At 50.5% G+C, this 18930-nt stretch overlaps 1 protein-coding gene and 1 pseudogene across 5 annotated transcripts in view; both read left to right on the forward strand.

The window, feature by feature from the left end:
* The window catches only part of GRIK4 (glutamate ionotropic receptor kainate type subunit 4), a 253215-nt gene that overhangs the window by 92432 nt on the left and 141853 nt on the right, over positions 1-18930 (forward strand). The gene's annotated exons all lie outside the window — the stretch shown is intronic.
* On the forward strand, positions 13655-14221 carry LOC138997899 (ADP-ribosylation factor-like protein 4A; annotated as a pseudogene).

Here is an 18930-nt window from a genome sequence, read left to right on the forward strand (position 1 = left end):
ACTACAGGGTCATGTCAATACATGCAGAAAAATTATTTGACCAAATCCAGTATCCATTTCTGATAAAAACTCTCAACAAAGTGGGAATAGAGGGAATATACCTCAACATAATAAAGGCTGTATATGACAAACTCACAGCCAACATCAACAAACCCACAACTCAATAGGCAAAAAATTAAAGTGTTTCCTTTAAAATCAGGAAGAATACAGGGACGTCTGCTTTCCCCACTCTTATTTAACATAGTCCTGGAAATACTAGCCATGCAATAACAAGAGGGAATAAAAATCATCCACATTAGAAAAGAAGAAGTAAAACTGATTTTTTTCCAGATGGCATGATACTGTATATTGAGAACCCTAAGCATTCCACCCAAAACTACTAGAACTGATCAATGAATTTAGTCAAGTATCAGGATACATAATAAATATTCAGCTGTAACCGGTTTGGCTCAGTGGATAGACCGTCGGCCTGCGGACTGAAAGGTCCCGGGTTCGATTCCGGTCAGGGGCATGTACCTTGGTTGTGGGCACATCCCCAGTGGGGGGTGTGCAGGAGGCAGCTAATCAATAAAATATATAAATAAATATTCAGAAATATTTGAGGGTGAGAGTGCCCGTGACACGTGCTGTGAGGGTGAGAGTGCCCGTGACACGTGCTGTGAGGGTGAGAGTGCCCGTGACACACGTGCACTGGGTTGGGCTGAGCACATCCCTCTGTGGGTGAGCCCCGGGCCCCCCTCTCGGAGGCCAGCGGGCACCAGAGAGAGGACGTGATAGTCCCGCGTGGGACACTGGCCAGGATTCAGTGGTGCCCGGGTGATGGGCACTCTGTCACTTAGGGGATGGGAGGGCTCCCCCTTCCTGCCCACTCCCTGCCCCACCCCCCGTAGGAAAGTGGCCACGGAGAGGCCTGGTTCTCCCACGGCTGAGTTCCCAGTGGGAGGCTGAGACAAGCTGGCCCCTGCCCTGCTGAGCACGCTCCGCGGGGAGATCTCTGCCGAGGCTTTGCTTCTCAGCATGAGCCCCTAGGGACACCTTTGCTGATCTAAAGACCCACCTCAGCTGCTGTGCTGGGCCTGGGCCTGGTGTGGGGGGCAGAGATGAGAAGGCGTGGGACTTGGTTTCGAGGAGTGGACAGAATAACGACACAGATTGTGCTACTCGGGTGGCACCTGCAGGATGGAGATGTGACTCTGGACCCAGTGGCCAGGTGCCAGCCAGCCGGGAAGGGGCAGAGGCAGGAAGGCTCTCCAGGCTGCTGTCGCCTGAGCGGGTTTACAAGAAGAGGGAAGTGGGCCTTGTGGTGGGGAAGGCCTCATGGGGCAGAGAGGGAGTGCAGGAGGCGAGGCTGGAGTGGACCCAGCCCCACCATGGAGACCCTGGGCCAGATGAGGGAGCTTGAGCATTGTTTGGGAGTTTCAAGGGGGTTTAAGTAAGGAGAGCGCCTTGGTAATTTGCATTTTAGTTAAGTCATCTTAGTGGTAAGATAGAGGGCCTATTAAAAAGGATCAAACTTTAAAAAGAGAGGTCAATTCAGAGACTGTTGCAGTAGTCTTTCGGTCCATCCATCCATCCGTTTATTCATTCATCCCTTCTTTAAAAAAAATTATTTTTATTGATTTCAGAAAGGAGGGGATAGGGAGAGAGATAGAAACATCAATGATGAGAGAGAATCATTGATCGGTTGCCTCCCACATGCCCTACACTGGGGATTGAGCCTGCAACCCAGGCATGTGCTCTGACCAGGAATCAAACCGTGACCCCCTGGTTCATAGGTCAACGCTCAACCACTGGGCCAAGCCGGCCAGGCCATTCATCCTTTCAATGACTATCTACTGAGCACTGGTATGTGTCCAGTCTTGGAGAGTGCTGGCTCTACTGAGGTAGACACGGAAGACAGCTAACATAGGAGAGGCGAGGAGGCCTGGGCCTCTCTGAGAGAGAAGGTAGAGGAAGGAAAATGGAGTAAAATGTCATTTTGGAGGTCAACTAAGAATGTGGTCACTGATGGGAAAGAGCAGGCGGTAGCTATGAAGGAAAAAGTAAGGTGTCTCCATGTTCCCCTCGGCGGCCACATAGCGTCCTCAGCACCCCATAAGCACTCACCGGAGACAGGCGTGCTGGCACCTCCCCCTTTCAGCCGACTCTTTCTCTCTCCTGTGAAAGTCCTGGGGCTGCACCGGGTGACTCGGTGACTGGTGGGCGCCCACCAGTGGCCATCCAGCAGGGCCGTGGGAGCGGGAGACTCTGTGATGCCTGTGCAGGTCTGACGCAGGGGGAGGGTCTGCTGGAAGGACATTGTTAGCGGCAGATCAAATAATTGGGGGGCGTTAGGGACCAGAACAGTGGACTCAACATCAAGATAGGACTTGGCCCAAGTCCTAGCTTGGTCCTTGGTCTGCGGTGTGAGCTCAGACAAGCTCTTCTCCCTCGAGAGTCCCGGAGGCCTCGTCTTAAAGTGAGATAATCAGACTAGGTCAGTGGTCACCAAACTTCCTGTTAGTGGTTAAATCTTTTGTTCAAATAAAATCACTACAGGATCCCAACAGGTGGGAGCTGAGCCACAGTTTGAGAGAGTATATGGGGTTTTGAGGTCCCTTCCATTCCACACGGGCCTCCTCAAGCCTGACCCCTAGCTATGTGGGCACAGGGGTCAGAGGCGGTGCCTTCGGCCTCCCCGAGGCTGCAGCAGGACTAACAGGACTGGGGAGAAAGGCGCCCGGAACCCGCCCCCGCCCCCGCCACACAGACCAGGATCATGTCTTCCAAGGCCTAATTAAATCTAAGCCCTTTAGTGTGTTTCCCTTAAAAAAGGAAAGATGGAGAGAGAAAAAAAGCACCAGGGCCACGAAGCCTGGTGCCCTGCTGTCCCTGTCTCCCCCTCCCCACCCCCCACCCCCCTGCAGCTCCCGCTCCCAAGCACCCCCTCGGGCTATGGCACAGCAACTTCTTCCTTCTCCTCTCCTGAGCATTTAGGAGGTACACAGAGTCCTGAGCCTCACCTGCAGTCAGTTCTGCTTCTCACCCCTTCCAAAGGCCCTAGTCCCCAAGGAGGAGTCCGGAGACCCCTGGCTAAGGGCGTTCTAGGCCCGGTCTTTGCTCTTCCAGGCCCAGGAGGTGGAATGGGGTGGGGAGGGGGACGTTCTCCCACGCGAGCCAGGCTGTGCCCACAAAGGTGGGTGCTGCACTGTGTTCCTAGTGTGAGCTGCCAGTTGTGATCCAGCCCAGAGGGACTGTAACAGGCCAGGGGTCTTCCGCTCCCCAGGGCACCGGGCTTCCTGCCCATCAGGGCATCATTCTTCCCTCCCATGAGGCCTGGCCCTCCCTTGGGCAGTGTGGCTACCATATCTGCCATGAAGGGCCTTCTGTGGCTCACCAGGGATTGTTTCCAAAACATGTCTTTCGCCAGCCCCACAAGAAACACGCGTGCTGACTACACAGAGGGGGAGGTCTCTTTGGCCTATTGAGACACAAGCTGCTCAGCACCAAGTGCACCGGAGGCCATGCCCGTCAGACATGTTATTATGCAGAAGAGGAAGGAAGGTCAGCCTGTGGCGTCTGGCCTGCCCACTGCCTGCCAGGCCTGGGAGCCGCCAGGGCGGGCGCAGCAGCTGGCAGAGCTGCCCTGCCTCTGAGGGCATGGCTGAGGCCCTGTCTGGAGTAGAAGCAGCGGGTGGTGCCCAGTGACCAGGGTGAAATGCAGTGTCAGCAGCAGGGCAGTCTCGCTGGCTGGGTTTGCAGGTGCAGCGCCCACAGACCACTCACTCCCTGGCTGTGTGCAGCTGTGAAGAAGCATTTTGAGGTAATAACACGAAATGGGCCTGACGTCACGCACCAGAGCCCTGTCCCTGGGCCCGGCAGGAGCAGAGCCCTCACAGGCCTCCCTAGGCCCAGGCTCTCCCCTAAGGGACCTACCTCGGGGCTCTTCCTGGAACCCTTCCCCATAACAGGCTCCTCCCCTGGTCTGCAGCGGTATCTAGGCTGCCTGCTTCTGCCAGATGGGGCAGCGGCCCTGGGCCTTCTCATAGATGATGATAGAGCTAACAAGACCCAGCTGGTTGTTCAGGAGAAAGCAGCCCATAGATCAGTGGTTCTCAACCTTGGCTGCACATTAGAATCACCTGGGAATCTTTTTAAAATCCTGATTTCTGGGCCTCATCCTCCAGAAATTCTATTTCTTTGTTACTAATGTTGTGGCCCCACCCCATAACAAAGAAACAGAATTTCCGGAGGATGAGGCCCAGAAATCAGGATTTTAAAAAGATTCCCAGGTGATTCTAATGTGCAGCCAAGGTTGAGAACCGCTGCCATAGATGCTGAAAGCTGCCTGGCCTGGGACCCCAGCGAGAGGTGCCTGTGACGGCATCATGTTCAATGTCACCATGGCAACCACAGCGACTACACACCACCCACCTGGAGTCCAAGTCCCGCTCAGTGTGCAGGGAGGGTCGGGCCACCCCAGCTCACATCCTGAGCATCAGGCCAGAAAGGATCCTGAGTCAGATCCTGTGCACTCAGTTTACAGATGAGGAAACTGAGGCCCAGGAAGGAGGTGGGACTTACCGAAGGCCACAGAGCTGGTTGGTGGTGGAGCGGGATTGGCCTTGGAGCTAAGGAAGGCCAGTCTGTCCTGTGTGTGTCGGGGACAGTGTGTGAGGCTCCCCCTCTGCCTAGGTGTTCGGGGTCTAACAAAGGAGAGGGCTGTGTAAGGATCGGAAACCAGTGTGCAGAGTTCTCTAGCACAGAGGGCAGTGTGAACAGGGGAGCGGCCAGGAGTCAGGGAAGGCTTCCCAGGGGAGGTGATGTCTGAGCCAAGTTTTGAGCAAGATAGTTCTAGACAGAAATGTAGGGACAACCTACAGTCCCCGCTAACTCCAAATCCTAGATGCTGACGGCACAGCATGCTCACACTGGCTCACTGGGGGCCTCTGCACATGTCTGTTCCTATGGACCCCGTCAGCTGCAGGAGGGTGGGGCCCCCGAGGTTCCCAGTGAACCAGGAAAGGACCCCAAAGCACACGTGGCACATTTCCTCATGCAGAAGGGCTCTGTGGAGCCATCAGCACACGATCCGGCAGCAGGCCCTCATGCTCCATGCTGTCGTTTACACTGGGGTGGTGCATGGGGTGGGGCTATTGGGTCAGGGATAGACCTCAGAAAGGCTAGCAGTGGTGATGACAGCCAGAGCTCCTGCCCTGCCTCGCCCTCTTCCTGCATCCGTCCACACTCCAGCCCCAGAACACACACACCCCTGCTCCAGGTCCCCCCCCCATTGGCTCTCAGCCCCCAGAGGAAGGGTCCAGGAGGTTTGGCCAGAAGAGTGTGACAGCTCTCGCCCTTTCTGGTCTTGTATGGTGGGGGTTTTCTCAACTCAGTCCAATCCATTTTAAAACAAGTATCTTGAAAAAGCCCACTTTTCTGTCCTAAAATGAAATTCAGAGGTACTATAACCTTTCTGCACACATGACTTAAAAACACACAATGTCCTAAATGTAACATCTAGGATAAATTAAAATAACATCTACACTAATAAAAAGGTAATATGCTAATTAGACCAGGTTGGCCTGACATCTTCTGGATGTCTGACTTCCTTCCGGACAAAGCCATGGTGGTGGGGGTTGAGGCAGAGGCAGTTCAGGGCAATCAGGCCAGCAGGGGAGGGCAGTTGGGGGCAAGATCAGGCCAGCAGGGGAGGGCAATTAGGGGCAATCAGGCCAGCAAGGGAGGGCAGTTGGGGGCCATCAGGCAGGCAGGGGAGTGGTTAGGGGGAAATCAGGGAGGCAGGCAGGTGAGCAGTTAGGAGCCAGCATTTCCAGCAGTCAGACATTCCCCAAGGGGTCCCAGATTGGAGAGGGTGCAGGCCGGGCTGAAGGACACCACCCCATGCACGAATTTTGTGCACCAGGCCTCTAATAGCATACTAAAATATATTTTAATCCATAAATGGCTGGGCATTACTATATGTGCAGGTAAATATGTCCCCCAAGTTTCCAGAAGGCCTCCTAGGTTCCTGTGAAGAAGCATGCGTTTGGAGTTAGAGAAATGTGGGTCCCGATGTGCCTGTGCTTGGGCTGGCTGTGGCCTCGGCAAAGGCGCTGGCCTGTTTGAACCCAGGGCTTTCATCTGTAAGTTGCGTGTGACTGCAGCTGCCTCAGGCTGGCTGAGGCATGAACAAGCTGCTGTTCACTAGAGCTCTGTGCCAGGCGGCCTTTCCCCTCCTGCTGCCTTTGTTCTAGACACCCACCTCCTGGTAATGTTCGCAACAGCCTCATGTCTCCCCTCTGTTCTGCACTTCACCTTGGAGAGCAGTTTGCCTCCATCACAGCGTGTGGTCTGCGCTCCCCCTTCTCTGCAGATCCCTGTGCTGCCAGCTCAGAAGCCTTCCCTGCTTTTCAACTGCCTGCACCCTTTGCCAGACCTCATGCTGCTCTGAGGAGCCCGAGGCTGGCTCAGCTCCAGTGTCCTGGGTCAGGAGGACACAGCTCTCAGGAGCCCAATCCTCAGCCTATACAGTTCTGGATGTTGTCAACGTGTGGTCGTAGTCAGGGCAAGGGGGCTGTCGGTGCCCATCTGCCCAGCGAGGCTGGCCCCAGGCCAGGTTCTAATACATAGCCCATCACCTTTGCTACCATGCAAAACGGGGAGAACCCTACCTGGCTCTGCAAAGACTTCCTATTGCATCTGCTGCCTCATGGACAGCTGCCAGCACCCGCTGTATCTCACGCATTATATTCCTCATTGCTACCCAATGCCAGCAGACACTGTGGCCGTGGCCTGGGACCACAGGGGGCGAGGCACTGCCCTCTGCCCCATCCTCTCCTACAGAGTCCAAGTCAAACCGCCTCCTCCAGGAGCTGCCCTGGAGCCCTGGGGACTCCTGGCCACTGCTCCCCACTGTGGCCTTCACAGCCCTCTCAAGGGCAGTGTCTATGCCAGGGCTTCCACCTTGGTTCATAAATTCATTCACTGAACAAAGATGTGTTTGGTGCCTGCTGTGGACAAGGCCCTGTTCTGGGCCCTGGAGTGTGAACTAAAGTGTGAACTAAAACAAACCAGAATCCTTGCCTTATGAAGAATATGAACAATAATCGTGTGTGTGTGTGTGTGTGTGTGTGGCCAGGGATGAGTAGTAAGGAGAAAAATGAAGCAGGGAAAGGAGTAGGAAAGGTCAAAGGAAAGAGGTGTCTGGGGAATGCCTCACAGGCCTGCGGGTTCAGGACACAGCAACGGCTTTGCAGCTGGTCCACTCTGAGTGAAGGTGGAGAAGTAGAGGTGAGGTCTGAGCGTGGGCGTAAGAGTTAAGCCTCTGGGTTCTTTAGGTTAAACCAGAAGGTCTGAGTGAGGTGGGTCGTGGTCAGACTTGGATGTTGAAAGGACTGCTCTGCTGTCATGAAGATAGGCTGTGGGGGCATCGAGGGGGTGGGAAGACCCGTTTCAGAGGTTGTTAGTCACCCAGGGGGATTGAGGGGCTGGCAACAGCTGTGGCGCTGAGGAAGCCCTAAGTGGTGATATTCTGGGCAGACTCTGAAGGTAAAGCCAAGAGAAATTCCTGGTGGTTTAGACCTGAGGTTTGAGAGCCAAGCGTGACTGCAAGGGTTTGGCTTGCAAGGTTGGGGCTGGCACTCGCTGTCACAGGCCAGGAGACGGGGCTAGTGCAGCCCTGCACATTTGCTCGGAGATGTCAGGAGCAATGGGAAGTGGGAAGTAAGTCTGGAGTTCAAGCGACTGGGTTCTACTGGAGATGGAGGCTGGAGGTCATCAGCATGTGGATCACATGTGAAGCAGGAGGCTGGGCCGGAGTAGATAGAGAAAGAGGACCACAGTCAAAGCTCTGGGCGCCCCAAGATGAAGAGACCAGGCTGCGGGACCCTCTGGAAGCTGAGGAAAGAGTGGTCTGTGTTGACAGGCCCTGGGCGGTCAGTGAGGTGGGGACGGAGAGCAGACTCACTCCAGAGGGTACTTTTGTTTCACGTTGCTTTTCAGTGCTCCACATCTTCCCCACCAGCCAGGTCGGGGAAGAGAGGCCGAGCCCATGGCGGGACGCTCCTGTCCACGTGAGCTGGGTGTAGTGCATCCAGAGGGAAGGAGGAAGAGCCCTGCACGGTTTAAAGGCCATTAGCTCATCCTGTCTGCACAAGAAGCACTGGGAGGGACCATGTGCAGAGTTATTCCATTTTAAAGCAAAGAAAACAAGGCCAGAAGAGGATGCACAGCGAGCTCTAGGACGTGGCTGTTCATTAGATGCCAGTTTTCAGGACCCCCTTCCCTAAGCCAAGCCACGCTAACTACTTGTACCGCGGTCAGTTACAACTGCAGCCGCAGGCAGGCCACTGGGCTTCCTGGGCCTCAGGTTCCCCTGCAGCCAGGCCCTAACAGTTGTAGTCAGACAGGAATCAAATGGGTGAGCAGTTCCCCCAGAGGCTGGGACAGTATTAGCTGGCGACACTGCATTTCAGCCAGAGGCCACGTGGCCTGTTTTCATTTTTGCCTCATCATCATTTGCAGTTCAGCAAATATTTATTGAGTAGTTACTCCACACTCAGGTCTGTTTTCAGTGTGGTAGGGGATTCGACAGATAAGGTGAACTCAGACTCTTGTTTCCAAAGTCAGAAGCTTGAGAGTTAGATGTCAGAAAAATGCAGACATCTGAATCTGGCTCTTTTGTGTGTTGGTTCTGATTTATCTTCACCAGCTTTTCTAAGATATGCTTCACATACCATACAGTTCACCTACGTAGAGTATATCACTCCATGGATTTTAGTACATTCAGAGCTATCTAACTGTCACCACCATCACTTTAAAAACATTTTCATCACCTCAAAGAGCGCATCCTTGACTTGTAGCTATAGCTCCTCAACCCCCTCCTCCCCTCTGGCCTCTGAGAACCAGTGACCTGCTTTCTGTGGACTTATGCATTCTGGATGGTTTCCTCGAGTGGCATCTTGCCATGTGTGGTCTGCTGGGCCGGCTTCTCTCATGTGGAGCACCATTCTCAAGGCTAATGATTGTAGCAGCACCAGCGCTCCCTTTTCATGGCCGAGTAATACTCCACAGTATGGATGTGCCACGTCTCAGTTATCCATTCATCAGTTCATGGAGAATCAAGGTTTTCTTCACTTTTCAGCGGTGTGGACACTGGGGCTCGGAATGTCAGTGCACGCACTTTGTGTGGACGCGTGCTTTATTTCCCTTGGCTGTATTCCTAGGAGTGAGGCTTCTGGGGCACATGGTGAGTCTGTGTTTACCTTTCTGAGGAATTTCCAGGCTGTTTTTCCAAAGGGACCATTTTACATTCCCACCAGGAGTATATTTCTTCACAGCCTATCTCCTGTGGTTTTGATTTGCGTTTCCCTAATGGCTGCTGATGTTGAGTACAATGCTTCGAAGGCCCTGAGCCCCCTGGTGGCTCTCCTTTCTACACGGACAGAAGCGGCAGGGCCTCATCCCCCCTCCAGGCCTGTCCTCCCACAGGGCACTTGGCACAGAAGCTTCTGCTGCTGCGTGGGGCCCAGGTCAGCTTATCATTTTTAACCCCTGAGATGACTGGGTGGTAAACCATTCTGCCACTGTTTTAGGTGAGGAAAGTGTTCCTTGGGGAGGTTGAGTGGCTTGTCCAAGTGACAATCCTTAATTGCTTGGATTGGAATTAGGACTGAGGTGTTTCTCCTCCAGCATCACAGACCCTGTTCCAGGTACTGGATGGCAGGCCTGACCTGACGCACCAAGTGCAAACTCAGTGAGCCAGGTGGTAAAGCACTTGTCACCGGGACCACCCAGAACAGGCCTGGCATTGCTCCTGTGCGTTGGGTTCTCCAGGCCACACCAGCCGGACGAATACTAGTTGAAAGTGTAATTTCAAACACTCGTATGCCGACTCTGTATGCTATACCCCATCCTCCCGCAAAATGGCGGGACCACCGGCCCCACCTGCTCTCAGGCCCTCTGTGGGTCCCGTGGTTCCTGACCTCTCTGACTCCTGACCCCCAAGTCCTCTGTGGATAAAATAGTGCCCAGGCCTCCTGTGCCACCTCCACTGCACAGGGAAGGCAGGAGGCTGCTTGTATGCCCAGTGTCCTAAGGAAACCGCTCTCCCTTTTGCTTGGTCTGTAGCACACACTCTCCAGGATTTGTGTCAAAAGGCTGTGTGAGGCGTCATGCTACCTTGAAATAATTTCTCTTCCTGCAATTCTTAAATTATTAAACTATGTTTACCATCACTCCATTTTCTCTCAGAGCTAATTTCCTCTCCTGGGCCTCCTTAGGCCCTCATGCAAATGGACCCCAATAGTCGCACCCCGTGTGCCTCTCAGACTTCCCATTGGACTGCAGTGGGCACCCGGCTCAGATTCTGACTTTGAGACTCCCAGATATTCTTATTATTGAAGAAGCAGGAGGAAAGCTTCGTGGAGCATCCAGGCCCATCGAACCCGCGGCTGGGGCCAGGCAGGGTTGCCCCAGCAGCTTCTCTGCCGGCCATGCAGCCTGAACCACTCAGCCCCTTGTCCACTCTGCTTCCCATGGCACCGGCGCCTGCAGCCCCGCTGTGCTCAGCTGGTTTCCTGCCTGATGACACCCTTTCGTGGAGCTGATGTTTCTGCTCTGGGAGGAGGGGCAGGATTCCGTCCTGAGGGCACCCAGTGAGCTCACGCGTCATGTCAATGGCCCACGAGTGTCTCGAGTGTCTCGGCTCTGGGTGGCACAGCCACAGCGTCAGGAAGGCATGCCCCTGGCCATCAGACCCCAGGCCTGCAGAGAGACTAACAGCTGTGCTAAGGGCAGCCTGTGGAGGCAGGATGGAGGCAGGATGGAGGCAGGATGCAGGCAGGATGCAGGCAGGATGCAGGCAGGCAGAGAGGGTTTGTCTGCCGCCTCCATCCTGCCTGGCGGCTTTCTGGAAGGTGCCGAGCCTATTGGAAGGATAATGAGCTCCTTGCCAGCCCCAGGTTCCCTTCGCTCTGGTGTGTCTTTGGGCCAGGCCTCTCCTTCAGGCCTCGGTTCTTCTCTGTGAAATACAGATAGCAGCTCCCCGGGTCTCACCGGGGGGAAGACAAAACCACTTACGGGGGGAAAATACCAAGGGTGGCGCATGGCCCAGAGAGGCCTCGGGAATTAGTGGCTGGTCCCTCTTTCTCAGAGGAGGCCCACCTCTGCAGCTGTAACACAGAGAAGAGCTCCCGGACTCGGGGAAGCACCGAGACCCAATCTCTTGGCTCTCTCCCTTTTAGTTTATTCTTTTGGTTCCAACATGAGACGGTCACTAGAAAGGAGAGCTGCATCACACCTGGTTTCCCTCCTGGGCACGGAGCCCTCTGCCGTCACCCGTGGGCTGGCACCGAGACTCGCTTGTTTGAAGGGGGAACGTGGATTCCACGGGAGTCCTTGCCTCTGGATTTGGAGGTGGTTCCTCCGCTCCCACCCACACTGGCTGCACCCAGAAAGCGTGGAGGAAACCCGAGGTCTGGAGCCCTCCTCCGGAGTGCTCCCTGGGCAGCACCTTCATAACAGCCTTGCAGATGCTCACAGTTTATGACATTGACAGTGTGGGGACAGACATCTTAGCCAAGAGGGGACCACGCGTCCCCTGTGGCGCCCCCCTCGCCAGAGGAATTGTCTCCAGAGCCATCAGTCTGAGCTTCTGGGGTGAGTTCGGATCCCAGCCTCCAAGTAACGACTGAGCTCAGATGCCAGCTGGGCCTGCTCTGACCTCCAGGGGACCCCTCTGGGTCCATCTGCCCAGGCATCCTTTAGGCTCAGTCAGCACGGTCTTTGCCCCTCAATAAAAACATTTTTTTAAGAAGAGGAAACGAATTGGTGTTTACGGTGGAAGTCTTCAGGTGTGTGGCATCAGAGCTGATTGGTTTTGGTGTCTTGCCAATGGCTGCAGGACCCAGGTTCGCCCACCTCATCACTCCTCTACCCATGCATCACTCCTCTACCCAAGCGTCACTATCCTGAGAGTGGTTCCCTCTCAGTCATAGGCTTTCAGTACCACATTTTTTCCAAGTGTAGCAGTGATGTGAGAACCAGACAGAGTCCTCCCTGTGCAAGTCTTCTTGGGCCTATTTGCAGCTCCTAACCACCTTGGACAATTATTGTCACTTGGGGCCACAGGCTCTGCTTAGCTTAGTCTGGGTTCTTATAAGGAGAACACGGGGAGGAAATGGGGTTACTATGGTTGATGGAGAGTAGGAGTTGCCAGACATTTTCAGTGAAGGGACACGTAGTGGATATTTTAGGCTTTGTGGTCCACACAGTCCTTGTTGCACAAAAGCAGCCACAGGTGAGACATAAGCACATGGGCATGGCCATGTTTCAATAACACTTTATTTATGGCTATTAATAATTTCATATAATTTTCAAGTGTAACAAAATGTTATTTTAATTCCCCCCCCCCCCCAATTTTTAAAAAATGTCAAAACCAAGCTTAGCTATGAACTCTACAACCACACACGTAAGCTGACCCCTGACCAGAGTAATCAGAACTCAGTGCTGGGGCAGGGTTGAGGTGCTAAGTCCTGCTGCTGTCACACAGTGCAGGTGTGGGGTGGCTGGGAGTCAGCCTCGGTGTCCGCTGTGCCCGCCTGGCGCTTGGAGAGGCTGCGGAAGTGCAGTGGCTGGACTGTGGACAGGGAGCATCACAATGTCTGTGTGACACTTCATGGTGCATAAAGCCTCCACCCACAGCTCCTGGGCCGCTCTCCCCTACTTCCTGCCTGGGAACCAGCACAACACCATCCCAGCTTAATCGTGTCCCACCTAAAGAATTCATCTTGGGAAACTGTGGCTGAGTAATCTCCCCTCACTTCCAGGCACATCAAACCCATGCATTTAGCAGGGGCTTCCTAAGGGCTGGGCTCCCACTTTGTGTCTGGGCCCAAGGAGTGTCTGCAGTCAGTCAGTAGTCATGGAAACACTCACCAGCGTGACAGCCCCCCACGCAATAGTGGAGGCGTGACTATCAAAACAAACACAGACCCTGCTGGGCAGTTTAGTTGGTTGGAGTGTCATCCTGATACATAAAGGTTGTGGGTTCAATCCCCAGTCAGGGCACATACAAGAATCAACCAATGAATGCATAAATACATGGAATGACAAGTTGTTGTTCCCCTCCTTCTCCTCTTCCCCTTCCCTTTCCTCCTCCTCCTCCTCCTAATCCTCCTCCTCCTCCTCTTCCTCCTCCTCCTCCCCCCCTCTCTCTCCCTCCCCTCCCCTTCTTTCTTTCTCTCTAAAATTAATAAAAATAAACAACAGCTCTTTCCAGGTTCAGTGGCAGAGCCACCTGGTGACAGTGGAGGGTATATGACCTCAACTGCCGTAGGTGAAAGGTAGTGTGACCAACCCTCAGCAAATGTGGGACATCAACCAAAGCAGCTCTGGCTCTGGCCATCTTTTCTGAAAATGTGCTCTTTCTTTTAGTGGCAGATTCTCTCCCAGTCCCATCACTGGGTCATTCTGTCTCCTCTCTGACCTTGCTCTGTGCATGTAAAAAAACAAAACAAAACACCAAGGATTTGACTGGCCAGTCCCACTGGTGATTGGTCGAGACACAGGCGGTTCGTCAGCAGTCTTGTAGCTGGGTCCCCTGGGAGGAGAAGTAAAGCATCAAGAAGAATGCATTTCAGTTTGGAACACTTATTTCAACTGGAAGTGGGGAATGGACTGTCAGACCAAACTTCTATCCTGTCCAGCCTATCACATTGTTATTCTGGGTTTGGACTGTGCTGGAAAAACAGCTGTCCTATACAGGCTGAATTTGTAGATACCGCACCTACCGAAGGATTTAACACTGAAAAAATTAAGACAACCTTGGGAAATTCTAAAACAGTCACTTTTCACTTCTGGGATGTAGGTGGTCAGGAGAAATTAAGACCACTGTGGAAGTCATACATCAGATGCACAGACAGCTTCGTGTTTGTTGTGGACTCTGTTGATGTTGAAAGGATGGAAGAAGTGAAAACTGAACCTCATGAAATAACTAGGATCTCAGAAAATCAAGGAGTCCCTGTACTTATAGTTGCTTACAAACACGACCTGAGGAACTCATTGTCTCTCTCAGAAATTGTAAATTGTTAGCAGTGGGGGAAATGAGCTGTCAACTCCCTAGCATTTGCAACCCACCTGTGCAATCATAGGAGGTGGACTAAAGGAAGGATGTGAAAAGCTACATGAGATGATAATTAAAAGAAGGAAAATGTAGCAGCAACAGAAAAAGAAGAGATGAATGGCGAGACCTTTCATATCTGTGTGGAGTAGGTTCTCTCTGGTCTGATTTGGACAAGTGGGAAGAGGTCTACAGCCTGGTTGGCTTGCCTGCCCATCTGGTGCTGTGAAAGCTCGTTTTGTTGGACAGATGCGCAGCTCTGCTGCCTTGCACGATGAGTAGATGCAGTGCTTCTTAGTATGGCCTCTTCTCCCTGCCCCGCAGATCTTTGGGCACTGCCATCTGGGGAAGCCAAGCAAGGTATAAATTGACCAGAAAACAGTTGTGGACATTTAACCTGAAGTTAAAAAGTAAAATTTTGAAGAAGAAAGAAATATGAATTAATTAAAAATAAATTATAAAAACGAATTTCAGGATTTTGTTTCTCACACTGAATATACATTTTGCTATTTTATGCTTAATTTTGCATTTCATGCAATAAGACTCTGTCTCTGGAGCAGATAGATAATTTCAGGCCAAAGCAAGCATGTGGTGGGTATTGATTTGGAGCTGGAAGAGAGAGGGCAGAGATCATAGCAACATTAAACAGTGCTTGGGTTCACTTTGCCATTCACTCAGACACACAATTTCTCACAAAAACCTGGGAGATAGTAAGGCTTTAGCAGTGCTATAACCATCATACCATACCCATTTTATAGGCGAAGAAACTCAGGCTAAGAGAGACTAGCTGGTCCAGATTTGCTCCATAGCTAAAACTGGTAGGGCAGGGAGTTGAACCTAGAAGTTTCTCTTCTGCCAAAATGTCTTTTCATTGAGCTATGCAGCTCCTTCCCAGTCCCTGGCTCTTCTCAAGTCTCTCTGGGTCTGCTGATCAGGCAGCCATGAAGATCTGTCTACCTAGGAAATAGGACAGCCAAGTGATTCACCTACATGATCCCATCATCCCATGGCTGATTGGGCTATAACCCACCCTTCCTTCCTTCCTTCCTTCCTTCCTTCCTTCCTTCCTTCCTTCCTTCCTTCCTTCTTTTCTTCCTTCCCTTTCTTCCTTTCTTTTTTATTATTTTGAAAAAAATATTAACTTTTCCCCCAAATATTATTCAAAATATGTGTTTTGCAGACAAGGGTCAATGTGGGTCATAAACATCCTATAGAAGGAGGCATTTTATAGACATTGGAAATAACTCCAATAAAAGAAAACACTCAGATGTCTCTAGATGTGGCTGTTACCCAGGAAGATTCAGCATTCAAAGTGCAAAGCTAAATGACTGTGGCTTATCTTGCCACACAAAATATTGAAACTCTCCCCCATCGCCTGCTCTTAATTGTTAGTTGGGATGCAAAATAGACAGCATGCTGCCCCCTAGAGTTCCAACGGACAGGCAGGACTCAAGCATAAGAATAAATTCTTAAGAACAAACTGGCTTTGACCCCAACCAAATCCAAAGTCCAGCCAGAGGCCCATTAGAGATAAATACAAGAGTAGTGTCACTTTCTTTAAATACATTTTTATTGATTTCAGAGAGGAAGATAGAGACATAGAAACATCAATGATGAGAGAGAATCATTGATGAGCTGCCTCCTGCACGCCCCCTACAGGGGATCGAGCCCACAATCCAGGCATGTGCCCTGACCAGAATCGAACCCAAAACCTTTCAGTCCGCAGGCCAACGCTCTATCCACCAAGCCAAACCAGCTAGGGCAAGAGTAGTGTCACTTTTACAAGGTTGTGCCACTTAACCTTTTTAAACCTAATCAATCCAAATTGAAGCTAAGCAAACGCCCATCACTAGTTATGTCCTCACTCTATTCCATTTTTAAGAAGGCTCCATGTTACAGATTCTTTCTTCCTCTCTTTATATTTTTCTTTCTTTTTGCTCTTTATAGGGATAATAAATATTGTGAATAGTGTACTATCACTCACTTCTATTCATTCATTTAATCAGTATTTACTGAGCTCATACTTAGCTCACGCTAGGCTCTGTGTTAGGTACTCAGGATGCTATATTTCCCATCCTCTTAGTAAATGGACAGTTACCATGTGATGCTTACAGGTAAGGATGGAAATTAGGGCAGAAAACAGTGGATCATGGGCAGGGCCTTTAGCCCAGGCTCGGAGACCAAGGAAAGAGTTGGTCCAGAAACTGAATTGGGTTGAAAGGCCAGAATATACAGTTAAGAGATAGACATCAAAGAAGGAATGTGGAGGGTGCGGGTGTGTGCTTCACCTGGGAGAAATGAGAACGTGTTATATTCTGGGAAGAGGGAGGGAGGGAAGGTGGAGTTATAGGAGAAAGGGCACAGGAAGAGCAGCAAAGGGTGAGGATTACCTCTTTGCCTCATACAGGAGGGAGATGGGTACAAATGTTGGTTCACTTAGTCACTTGTCTAGTCTAGTCATATTAACACATTAAATATGCATCAAGCGCTGCGATGTGCCAGCCTTCCAGTGCTAGGTACTGAGGCTATAAAATGGAAAATAATGAATTCAACACATATTTGCTGAGCACCTATGTGCTGTGTACTGCCCTAACAATAATAGCAAGATTATGAGTGTTTATGTGTGCTTTTTGTTTGAAAAAATTTTCATATATTATTTCTTTTAATCATCATAATAGTAGATGTGAATGTTGTCACTATTTCTAGATCTGAAACACAGAGATCAGACAGCTTGCCCAAGGCTGCATCGTTAGTGAGTGGCAGGGACATGCTTGTAAGCTCTGAGCGTAATGTCTCAAGAAGCTGTAGGCCCAGAAAGGGTGGGCAGGTCTTCGGAAAAAACAATGAAAACCAGCAGATTTGTACTCATTTATTTTTAAATATCTGTGTTGATTTCAGAGAGGAAGGTACAGGGAGAGAGATAGAAACATCAATGATTGGTTTCCTCCTGCATGCCCCATTCTGGGGATCCAGCCCACAACCTGGGTATGTGCCCTGACTGGGAATCAAGCCCTGACCTCCTGGTTCATAGGTTGACGCTCAACCATGGAGCCACGACAGCCGGGCAAATCAGCAGATTTGTATTTCTGACAATAAGACTGACTAGATAAACTGAAAACTCCTCTCCTAGAAAATACTGAGAAATGTAGAAAGTAAGAAGAGCCAGGGACCATGGAGAGAAAGCTGAAAGCCCCAGTGTGGCTGTGGATGCTGTGAAGCTGGAACAGGAAGTGCGGAAGTGTACTTTTGGATTTCGTGCACCGGGCACCGGGCCTCTAGTATGCATATAAGATCTTTGGTTAATCTCTTCTTGCCCCCCATCCCCCTTCCTTCTGAGATTTGTCAGTCTGTTCCATGTTTCCATGCCTCTGATTCTATTTTATTCATCAATTTATTTTGTTCATTCAATTTCTTTTAGTTTATTTTGATTTTTAGATTCAATTGTTGATAGATATGTATTTATTGCTATTTTATTGTTCTTTTTCTTCATCACCTTCTCTTCCCCTCTTCCTCCCCCCTCCTCCTTCTCCTTCTTCTCCTTATTATTCAAGAATACCCTTCAGCATTTCATATAATACTGGTTTGGTGTTGATGAATTCCTTTAGCTTTTTCTTATCTGGGAAGCTATCTGACTTTCAATTCTAAATGATAGCTTTGATGGGTAGAGTAATCTTGGTTTTAGGTCCTTGCTATTCATAACTTTGATTATTTGTTGCCACTCCCTTTTGGCCTGAATAGTTTCTGTTGAGAAATCAGATGACAGTTGTATGGACACTCTCTTGTAGGTAATTAACTGCTTTTCTCTTGCTGCTTTTAAGATTCTCTCTTTGTATTTAACCCTTGGCATTTTAATTATGATGTGTCTTGGTATGGGCCTCTTTGGGTTTTTCTTGTTTGGGGTTCTCTGTGCTTCCTGGATTTGTAAGTCTATTTCTTTCACCAGGTCGTGGAAGTTTTCTGTCATTATTTCTTCAAATAGGTTTTCAATATCTTGCTCTCAGTCTTCTCCTTCTGGAACCCACATGATATGCATGTTGGTATGTTTGAAGTTGTCCCAAAGGCTCCTTACACTATCTTCATATTTTTGGATTCTTTTTTCTTTTTGTTCTTCTGATTGGGTGTTTTTTGCTTCATATTCCAAATCATTGATTTGATTCTCAGAATCCTCTACCCTACTATTGAATCCCTGTAAATTATTCTCTATTTCAGTTAGTGTATGCTTAATTTCTGAGTGGTCCTTTTTCGTGTCTTTGACATTCTCACTAAGATCTTTGAAAGTCTTACTAAGTCCCTTGATACTCTCATTAATTCCCTTGAAGCTCTCATTAAGTCCCTTGAAGCTTTCATTAAAATTTTTGATTAACCTTATAACCATTGTTTTGAACTCTGTATCCCCACCTGTGCAAGTAGTTTGCCTGCTTCCATTTCTTTCATTTATGACATGTTTCTTTGTCTCTGCATTTTAGCTGCTTCCCTGTGTTTCTATGTATTAGGTAGAGCTGCTATGTCTCCTGGAATTGGTAGAGTGACCTTGTGTATTAGGTGTCCTGTAAGGCCCAGTAGCCTACTCTCCCCAGCCACTTGGGCTGGGCACTCTCGGTACACCCTTGTGTGGGCTGTGTGCACAGTCTTGTTGTAGTTGAGCCTTGGTTGCTGTTAGCATCACTGAGAGGAATTGACCCCCAGGCCAATTGGCTGTGAGGACCAGCTGTGTCTACAATGGAAGAGCTGCTATGCAGGAGATAGGAACAGGATTTGCTTCAATGGGGTTTTGGTGCTCTCTGAGTCTGTCCCTTGAATGCGTCACTTGTGGATGCATAGAGTTGTGG

The sequence above is a fragment of the Myotis yumanensis genome, unplaced genomic scaffold (assembly GCF_028538775.1).
Source record: "Myotis yumanensis isolate MYYU_CA2020_CCGP unplaced genomic scaffold, mMyoYum1.0.hap1 SCAF_19, whole genome shotgun sequence".
Classification (NCBI taxonomy): domain Eukaryota; kingdom Metazoa; phylum Chordata; class Mammalia; order Chiroptera; family Vespertilionidae; genus Myotis; species Myotis yumanensis.